Raw genomic sequence first — 10,303 nt, forward strand, 5'->3', positions numbered from 1 at the left:
CTTATTTATTTCCTGTTTTGTTTTGTTCCCCTAGTGGAAAGTTTTCTATTTTGTGAGTACGAGTCTCTGTTTTGCCGCATCTGCAGAACGCATTAGCGTGACTCGTCTTCCAACAGCCCAAAAGAGCTCATGTGACACCCTTTTCATCTCTCTCCACTGGCTACCGGTTGAAGCCCGTATCAGATTCAAGTCACTAATGTTTGCCTACAGGACTATCACTGAATCTGCATCGGCTTACTTTCGCACCCTTCTGGACTCCTACACCACATCAAGATCCCTGCGTTCAGCAAGCCAGCGGCATCTTCTGTTGCCTTGCCATAAGGGCAGTAAATCGCTCTCCCGCTCATTCTCATTCACAACTCCTTCCTGGTGGAACATTCTTCCTAACTCTGTTCGGTCAACCACATCTCTCACAACATTCAAAAACTACTTAAAACCCATCTCTTCTGTGAAGATAAATGAGAAAAAAAAGGTAGTGAGAGTTTCTCTCAACAGGTAGCTCTCAGGCGTCCTGTCAGTTGGTAATACCTCGAATTTCAAAATCAATTGCATGTGGTAGATCCTTTTCTTATCTAGCGCCTAAACTTTGGAATATTCTTCCCCGCACTGTCCGGGAGGCAGACACGCTCCATCAGTTTAAATCTAGACTAAAGACGATCTTTTCAATCTTGCATACACTACTCTTCCATAATATTAATCCTACGAGGATCTAGGCTGCATTATTTAGATCAACCGGAACCAGGAACACATCCAACAACAAATTATGTACTTGTTGCATCAAAGAGTGCAGAACATTACTCTACTCTCAGCCAGTCTTGTCTCTTTGTTCCAAGGTTTCCGCAGGATGCAGTTCATACCCAGACCTGATGGTAGAGCTGAGAATGGGAAGCGGTGACAGGACAAGAGCTAAGATGATAGAGCTGGATAAAGGACGCAGCAAGTTGACACAAATTTCCTATAACATTTCAAATGCTATTAGATTGTTAATGATAATCTTACATCTATAATTTACCTTATTAGTAAGTTTATTTATTTCTTATTTAGCCTTGTTATGCAAGCACTGTTGAGCTTGTGCAGATGCAGCAGCTTTTGCCAGAGGGGAAATGGAATCCCCTGGTTGGACCTGGGTTCCCCTGAGGTTTGTTTTCTCGATTGGAGTTTTGGGTTTCTCCCACCTTTTTGCATATTGTTTTGCACTATTTGCCTGGCCGGGGGGGCAGCTTTAGAACTCAGAAGTTAGACATAATTAATATTGCATATAAGAATTTATTGTCCGTTTAGTATTTGACCTTTGGTTCACTCTCATTTATCTCAAATGTGTGCTTTCACTGTGCGAGTGTGTTTGCGTGTGTGCGTCTATGTCAATGTGTGTAAGTATGTAAACATATTGTGTGTGCGGAGCATTTGTATGTCTGTCTTTATTTGTTTTAACCTTCTTGTTTTTACAGGTATATGTCTTTAGTTGTTTTACTTGTATTCAATGTGAATGTGTACAATGAAAATTGTAAAAAGCACTATATCAATAAAGTTGAGTAGTGGTCTAGCTTTTTTGTTTTTGAAACCAGTAACTTTGTAGTGGCACCTACTGTATTATTGCTCCCTGAACTCCTTGCAAGTCGCTTTGGATAAAAGCGTCTGCTAAGTGACTAAATGTAAAAATTCTGTCCCCTTTAGGACACCGAGTGATTCTATTGGTTGAAAGAACGTCTCTTTAAGTACTCTTTTTAGTGCCTGATTGCAATTCTTACAAAATAACATTACAATACATGTCACAAGAACTTTTCTAAAATTACCATAGATTTTTATTTATATATTTATGCTAGATTAGTGAAATGTACGCGTCGTTTAGACGCCACGCCCGTAATTAAGGCGTAATAAAATATCCTTGCTCAAATGAAGAGATACTAATCCTACTTACCTCGTTCTTGTTCCATCATTGATAAACGGCCACAAAATACAAACAGTTGTGAAACAGTTGTGTACATAGACTTCTGTGAATCAGTTTGTATAGATTTGATTTTGCTTTAACTTTAAAGGCATTTTATCTCATATTTTCAGATAGATTTCTATATATTTACTTCAGATTTCAGACAACAGGGACTGTTTCTCTGATGATCCTCTAGAGAAGCAGTATGTGTGTCCACAAAATCAGTTTATAGGATGTATTTTGTACAAACAGAAAAGGCCATATACACCCCTGCTAGTACAGGTGAGAAAAACACGTTCTGAGGCTTGATTGGATGTCCTACCCACTGCATATTACAAAATGAAATCCCAATAAAATCAAATGCGTAAACTTTCTGGAGAAAATTAAAGCTTGGTGTTTCTGATTTTCTTCAGTTCAGTACATAATCTTATCTGTGACTCACAGACTCACTTTTCACTTCACTTCTTTCATTCTGGAATTTCAGTGGATATTGTTGTACTTTTACACTGTTTATCAGCCGATCGGCCTGATTTTGCCAACTGGTTGATGTCCTCAGGACAACATATTTTATTGACCTAAGGACAACATTTTTATAAATAAAACCTAAAGCCACAGCCTACCCCTGCCCATGACTTACCCATAAAATCAGAGAGAAATGTTAAGTGAAAAACAATGGTCTTGAAGCACCTAATCCTTGTTGGAAGATTAATCTTAAAATAAACTGTAAATTTATTTCTGAAATCTGATTGGTTGATTTAAGTGTTGCACCGGGGTCAACATGATGTTGTCCTCAATGATATGAACCACTTGGCAAAAACAGGAGAGCCTTATCAGCCACCTTATTCATGTCTTTTTCATCCATTGTATGTCGAAGATTGACTATGGTTTTGCAATATAATAATAGTTTTACAATATATTGCCTAGTAATATAGTATAAACTATTATAGCCTATATACCAATAATTTACCACGGTTTTACTACAGTTAAATCGAAAACCATGGTTTTACTACAGTTAAAACCAAAAAAAACATGTTTACTGTTGTAAAACAATGGTTACCACAAAATAACCATGGTTTTGAAAACCATGTTCCTTTTCTTTCGGTGTCTCGACGTTGTGTTGAGCAGACAGATGGGGTTTGCCCTTGAGAACCTATCAGCTCTGACTACAATAGAAGAGGCCAATGAAATTTGGCTAATGAAATTTGCAAGCCGGTCTCCGCCCCCGGATATCCGGTATAACAGGGAAGGCGGCGTGCAGCATTCATTTAACTTTTAGTTTTCTCAGAGCCATAGATCATGACTATGAACAACTCGAATTCGAAGAATTCTTCAAGTATATTGTCGGATCTACGACGTAAAGCAGCGGATCGTCCCATCCTGCAGCGACCTTCTTGTGGGCGTCTCAGCAGTTCCAGAGTTGTTAGAGAAATTTCAAAAAAAGTCCTTTCAAGGACTGAGCATTCTCCAGCGCGGCATGTCCTGTTGTTCTCTTGGGTGTGGCACCCTAATCTAGGAGGGGGACGGACAAAATAGCTGCATCAGGTGTCTGGGCGTCCAGCAAGGTGAGGCAGCCTTCGTAGACACATCTTGCCCGCACTAAGGGCAGATGGTCATACAGAAGTTGGGGTCACAGGTGACTGCCACTTCGTTTGCTACCTGGGCTGTGAGGTCGGTGGCTAAGGCCCCGATGTCCGCTAGTGCTAGCAGCGTTATTGATTTGGGGACCTCTGCGAGCGTAAACCCGCCAGCCAGATGTTGCTCACAGCATCGGAGGGAGACTTGCTGGGCATCCAATGCTGAGGACTCAGGAGGAAGCAGACGTTGAGATGTCAGCCATGCTTATCCGGGCAGCCGCGTGGCATCGGCTTGCAGTGCACACCCCTGCCTCCTCCCCAGCATTCGCAGCTGGATACGTGGTTCCTGGGGTCGGAGCACGGTGCCAAACTATACTCACTCCCGGTGCCATTTTTCCTGGAGGTGCATGAAGAGCTGTGTAAGACGGCTCACGGCTCGTTCCAGTCAAACCAGTTCTAGCTCCCTTACTTCTGTCGATGGTGGGGCAGTCAAAGGTTACGTCAATATCCTCTCTTCACGCGATGGCCATCCTGCAGATCCACCAGACCAAGGCGTTAAGAGAGCTCCACGAGGGTAAGGCCCACCAGGTTATTTTGCAGGATCTCCGTGCCGCCACTGACCGTGCCCCCCTGCGAGATGTGGTTAGCTCCGCCAGTGGACGTACCACCCCCCGTGGGAATGGTGAAGCAGACCGTCCCCTTGGTCCCCCTGTCTCAGTCCCTGGGAGCTTGTCAAGAGCTGCCCACACGGTCTTGGTTGCTTCTGAGGACAGTCCGACTTGACTTCTCGATCCAGATCACCAGAAACCCTACCAAGTTTCGGGGCAATGGTGTTAATGGTTTTCATTAATGCCGTGGATCTTCAAATCGGAGATCAGATTAAAGTCAATCTGAACATATGAAGAAGTACTGGAGCCAAAGATTAAGATTACACCTATCTGGTGAGAGACACTCATACGGTTCCATCTGTTTTACAGTGCATTAATATCTTCTTGTACGCGTAAATCTCCTTATTTTCAGATCATCAGTAAAGGTCAGATCATAACGGTGGACAGGTTTAAGAGAAGAGGACAATCTTTAGTCACTCTCTCTCTACCTGTGACTAAAGACATGGTGCCGTCTTTCCGCTTTGTGGCGTATTATCACATCGGATGAGGTGGTGTCTGACTCCGTCCGGGTTGATGTGAAGGACACTTGTATGGGAACGGTATGATTTAAACACATCCCATGTCTGTCCCACCCTCATCTTTTTCGTATATTGTTAATAAATCTGAAAGTTGTGTGCTTGACAGCTGACGGTTCAGGTGAACGACCCTCAGCCGATCTACAAACCCGGTGGTGTGTTCAGCTTGAAGATAACTGGAGATCCTGGAGCTAAAGTTGGGCTGGTGGTGGTTGACAAGGCTGTGCATGTCCTCGACAAGAACAGATTCACGCAGTTGAGGTGACGCATCTTCATCAAGTTAACAAACAACAATCTTTTTTCAGTGATGTCTTGAACTGTGTGTAGATCTGGGACGTGATTGAGAAACATGACACAGGTTGTTCAGCGGGCAGTGGAAGAGATAGTATGGGGGTTTTCTATGTCGCTGGTATGATGTTTGTGTTATGATTTTCGCGGCGGAGAACCCAAATGCAGGCAACACGGGGATGAAGGGGTTAACAGGGGTTTATTAAATATATAACAAGACAAAAGGACAAAACAAAAACCCACGAGGGGGAAAACAGGACTGGAGTAATTATTAACAAAAGCAACACTGACTGACTAAACTACAAAACAAACACTTGAACATAAACACACTAACTAAACTAGACTTACTTGACAGGGGAAGACAGGAAACAGGAACAAGGTATAAGCACACAGCTAAACATTAACAAGAGCTACGGCAAGGTACAAAGGTACAAGGTACAAGGTACAAGGTACAAGGTACAAGGTACAAGGTACAAGGTACAAGGTACAAGGTACAAGGTACAAGGTACAAGGTACAAGGTACAAGGTACATCAAACAATCCAAGAGCACAAGACAATAGACAAGGGTGGAATAAGAGGGTGTTTTAAAGGGAAACAACATAGGATAATTCGCAAGGGACAGGTGTGGGTAATGAAACACTAATGGGAAGGTAATTAACACAAACTAGGAAACAGGAGGGTAGGGAAAACGCAGACAAGACATGAGAAGGCGCATGTCAGCCAATATGTGAGCAAAGACATGTCCATCTCACAAAAAAAACCCAAGGACCTATGCCATGACTCCACTGCAAGACAAGAATAACCATGACATGATAGTGGAATCATGACAGTTTGAGTCTAGCACCGCTGGAGGAACCAACACCAGAACAAGTAACTCTTAATTTTATCTCTTTCTTTTTAGATATTTCATCTCTGCTGTTGTTTATGAAGGTACAGTTTCCATGTTAGTCATACGAGTACTTATGGAAGCCTCTTAAATGTTTTACACTCCGTTAAAACTAAATAATAAACTTGGCTTTTGTTGTTATTGATCTACTTTAAATTTAAATAGGTTTGAATACAGTAGAAATATGGAACCAGATGATCTGATGGCGGCTTTACACAGTTAAAACAACAAGTCACATTCTGAGGGGATCTAATTTCGTATTTGCTTATCCTGTATTGCAGGGTTGTCCAACACCTTCAAGAGAAGACGTAGATCTAATGATCTTCTACAGGTTACCACTACACTGGGTGAGAAACTGGACCTGTTGTTTTACTCTTTACATCTGTTGAATAAAAGTAATGTTATTAAGAAACAAGAAATAACTTCATTTATTGCTTCATCTGCAGCGTTGTAAATGATAAACAGAAAGCTTATTTGCAATAACCAATCACATAGTTAAAAGTACAATACAAATGTCTCGCTACAAATGCAATCAAAAGTGATTGAAATTGAAAATTAAATGTACATTCATACAAAACTACGCCCAACCATGTCATACATTTTTTTAGAGCTTGATCCTGCTCGACCAATCACCTTCCTCGCATGTTGTGGTAGAAACGACAGGTCTCATTAGTAAGCTGTCAAAAAGGTGCTGTAGGGCGTTTTTGTTTTCAGAAAAGTTGAACTTGTTTCAACTTTAAAAGACGCTTTCGGCTGCAGAAAAACATGCCAGCGCTGGCTTTTAAAAAGGACTTATTTGAAAACACGATTTACCCAATAGGATATAATGTAAAACGCTACTGTAGCGGGTCCCGGCTAGGTCTTGGCTGGCAGATATATAGATAATCTTCTGATAGGAGTGTTCTGGAAATATTGAAAATATTGTACAGAAATCAACGACGCAGTACGACAGTAGCCCATTCTCCAATCACTCGGATTATGCTTTATTTCTAACATCATTTTAACTTTATATCTGCAATATTGAATTATTTCTGTTATTTTGTCTGCTTTACATTGAAGCACAGGTTATATCCACATTTGGATAACATGAAGCCATATATTCTTCAAAAGTCTGTTTTCACATAATTGTCTCCTTCAATATTTTCCAAGCATTGAAAATTTGTATTAACCCAAAAACAACCATTTTCCCTTTAACTCACATTTTCTGTCCATCATCAATAGAATATTTTTGTAATCACCATACATTTGTTCCCTTTATATAACAGAATTAATCTCATTTGCAGTTAAGCTGTATTACATAACTCTATATAAACACCAACATCCATAATAAACATGTCTGCATCATAACTTGGCACCCAATCCTATGAATGAAAACTGTATCGTTATCTAATATTTACGTGTGCGCTATTAAACAAGGCTGCACCCGTAACTGGTCTTACTCTGTACATTAGCATTAACTTACTACTTTTTGAACATTGTACTACCCACACAGCTACTTTCCACACCAATGCCCAGGAGCCGCGATAAACAAGTCAAAGAAAACAATAGATGAGGCCGTTGGCCGCCATTTCCTCAACTACGTACCGTCAAACTTAACTGTTAACACACTTGACATACTTTTAGCTTACAGACCACACATCACCGGGGATTCATATTAGTTTATAACCATTTGTAGTCACATAAAAGATGTGTAAATAACCTGGTTATATTGAAAATGTTGCACAAAAATCAGCAGCGCAGGACAACAGTAGCTCATTCTCCAATAACTCGGATTTTGAGCTCCTCTTGCTCCACGTATTACTAAGGGTCCCAGTGTAACGCTGCTGGTAGGTTCTGCCAGCCTGTGTCCATTTTATAAAACAGCATGTCATTGTGCTTCTGTGTGAACTCTCATTATTATTCAATTCTTTCAGTCAGAATAAAATACAATTACAATATAAAGAAAGAAAACTAAGATAATCACAACAAAACACTTATTTTGTGAGTATCACACTAGCAGCTTCAAAAAATAATTAAAATCTACAGTGCTATGTGTGATTCCCAGATTCCCAAGCTAAACAAAACAAACTTTAAAGTCCCAGTGAAGCACAGTGAAGCTCTCATCCTTTCTCGCCCAGAACAACCTCCTAGACAGCAACCAGTCTGGTTTCAAGAGCGGTCATTCCACTGAGACTGCGCTGCTCTCTGTCATTGAAGCCCTGAGACTGGAAAGAGCTTCCTCTAACTCATCTGTTCTCATCCTACTGGATCTATCTACCGCCTTTGACACGGTTAACCATCTCATCCTCCTGTCCACCCTCAAGACTATGGGGATCTCCGGAGTGGTGCTACATTGGTTCAGGTCTTACCTCTCGGGTAGGTTCTTTACAGTATCTTGGAGAGATCTCACTCTGGATGAATGGCAACCACCTGCAGCTGAACCTTTCAAAAACAGAACTGCTTGTAATCCTGGCCGATACAAAGACTCATCACAGCCTCTCCATTCAACTGAGCTCATCAACCATCACATCTTCCAGAAAGGCAAGAAACCTGGGAGTGGTGATCGATGATCAGCTCAACTTCACAGATCAAGTTGCCAGCACCGCCCGGTCCTGTAGATTCATCCTCTACAATATTAGGAAAATCAGACACTTCATATCAGAGCATGCTACGCAAGTCCTAGTGCAGGCTCTGGTCCTGTTCAGACTGGACTACTGCAATGCTGTACTGGGTGGACTTCCAGCTTGCACAACCAAACCTCTACAGATGATCCAGAATTCTGCGGCAAGAGTTATCTTTAATGAACCGAAGAGTGCACACGTCACTCCTCTATTCATTAAGCTACAGCGGCTCCCTATAGACGCTCGCAACAAATTCAAGACTCTGCTCCTGGCCTACAAGACCACCACTGGTTCAGCACCCCCTTATCTTCACTCCCTAATGCAGACATATGTACCCGCCAGATCTGTACGCTCTGCAAATGAACGACGTCTTGTGGTGCCATCCCAAAAAGGTAAAAAATCTCTCTCGCGCACCTTCTCCGGATCTGTTCCACCTATATGGAATGACCTGCCCGCTGCTACAAGATCTGTAGATTCTGTGGTCATCTTTAAGAAACGTCTGAAAACACATCTCTTCCGTCAACATCTGACTGATCTGTTCTGACTCTATTTTCTTATCTACTCCTTAAAAAATAAAAATAAAATAAAAATGGTTCTGTATACTGTGTTAGGTCATATGAGACGGTCTTCTTTTTTATTGCACTTATGCTCTTGTTGTACTTATGCTGTAATGTATGACTAAAATTAAATCTCATTAAATTTCATGAAATGTAGCAGCGTTTTTTGTAAATAGCTTATCAATGTGGGTCATTTTCTTTTTTAAATTAATGTACCCTTATAATCTTTAGTGAAAATCTGAAAATGAACTTGAAATGACTATCCATCTCAAATGACGTATGCTAGACGGCTTGGCTGGAGCATCTGTTAACTCCTCCCCTTTAACTGTCAGTCTGCTGCCAGATTCATTTAAAAATCAATGCAACAGCTATTTTTACACATCCAATCAATGCACAGTGAAAAAAGCAAGCCACGCCCACTAACGTTCTCCCATTTGAAATTCCCTTTTCACTTGGAAATGTGTCAGAATACGGAAGTAAAAACGATCGCAACTTCCGGTTCATGGGGACTTTAAGTACAGTCGTTTTGATTGATGCTTAGATGTTTTTTGATTTACGTCACACTGTCTTCTGTGCAGTTGGAAGCATCCCGACAGAGATGCTGCCTTGACTGTTTTGGATATTGGCCTTCTGACGGGATATAAAGTGGATGATAATGATCTTTCACAGGTAAGAAAGAAAAAAGATACTAAGTTATATTAAAATTCAAACACCCTACTTAACTCAACCCGTAAGAAATTAGATCCATCTTCATATGCAGGTCAGTATTTTCATGGATGATAATGTCATTAATAATCTTCAGCTATCTAAAGGGAAAGACAAGTACATCGATAGATACGAGAAGAAGGTGGACCTTTCAGAACGCGGATCCCTCATGATCTTCTTGAATAAGATGTCTCATGAAGTGAGAGAGCGGGTTGCTTTCCGAATCCATAAGATGAATGAAGTGGGCATGTTGCAGCCCGCCGGAGTCACTCTGTATGAATACAACTCTCCAGGTACACTGATGTCACACTCTTGTTTTACATGCATGTGCACGCGGCTCTTTAACATTGGATGCACAATGTGAAGATTCTCATCAGATGGGATAACTTCACGAATCTGCTGCTAACAAATTCTGATTCTTCTGATTGAGTTACAGAAACACATTTAGATTCAATAGAGCAATGGTAAATCAATAAAAAACAAAAAAACAATATATGAAACAATACAAATCTAAAAGTAACAAAACATTCACATGAACTGTTGGACTATGTCAATATGTAATAGTTGCTGTTATGTAGTGGTG

At 40.9% G+C, this 10,303-nt stretch overlaps 1 pseudogene; it reads left to right on the forward strand.

The window, feature by feature from the left end:
* The first annotated feature begins 4,023 nt into the window (after positions 1–4,023).
* LOC130435981 (complement C3-like) lies at positions 4,024–10,035 on the forward strand (annotated as a pseudogene).
* Positions 10,036–10,303: the final 268 nt, after the last annotated feature.

The sequence above is a fragment of the Triplophysa dalaica genome, chromosome 2 (genome assembly GCF_015846415.1).
Source record: "Triplophysa dalaica isolate WHDGS20190420 chromosome 2, ASM1584641v1, whole genome shotgun sequence".
Taxonomy (NCBI): domain Eukaryota; kingdom Metazoa; phylum Chordata; class Actinopteri; order Cypriniformes; family Nemacheilidae; genus Triplophysa; species Triplophysa dalaica.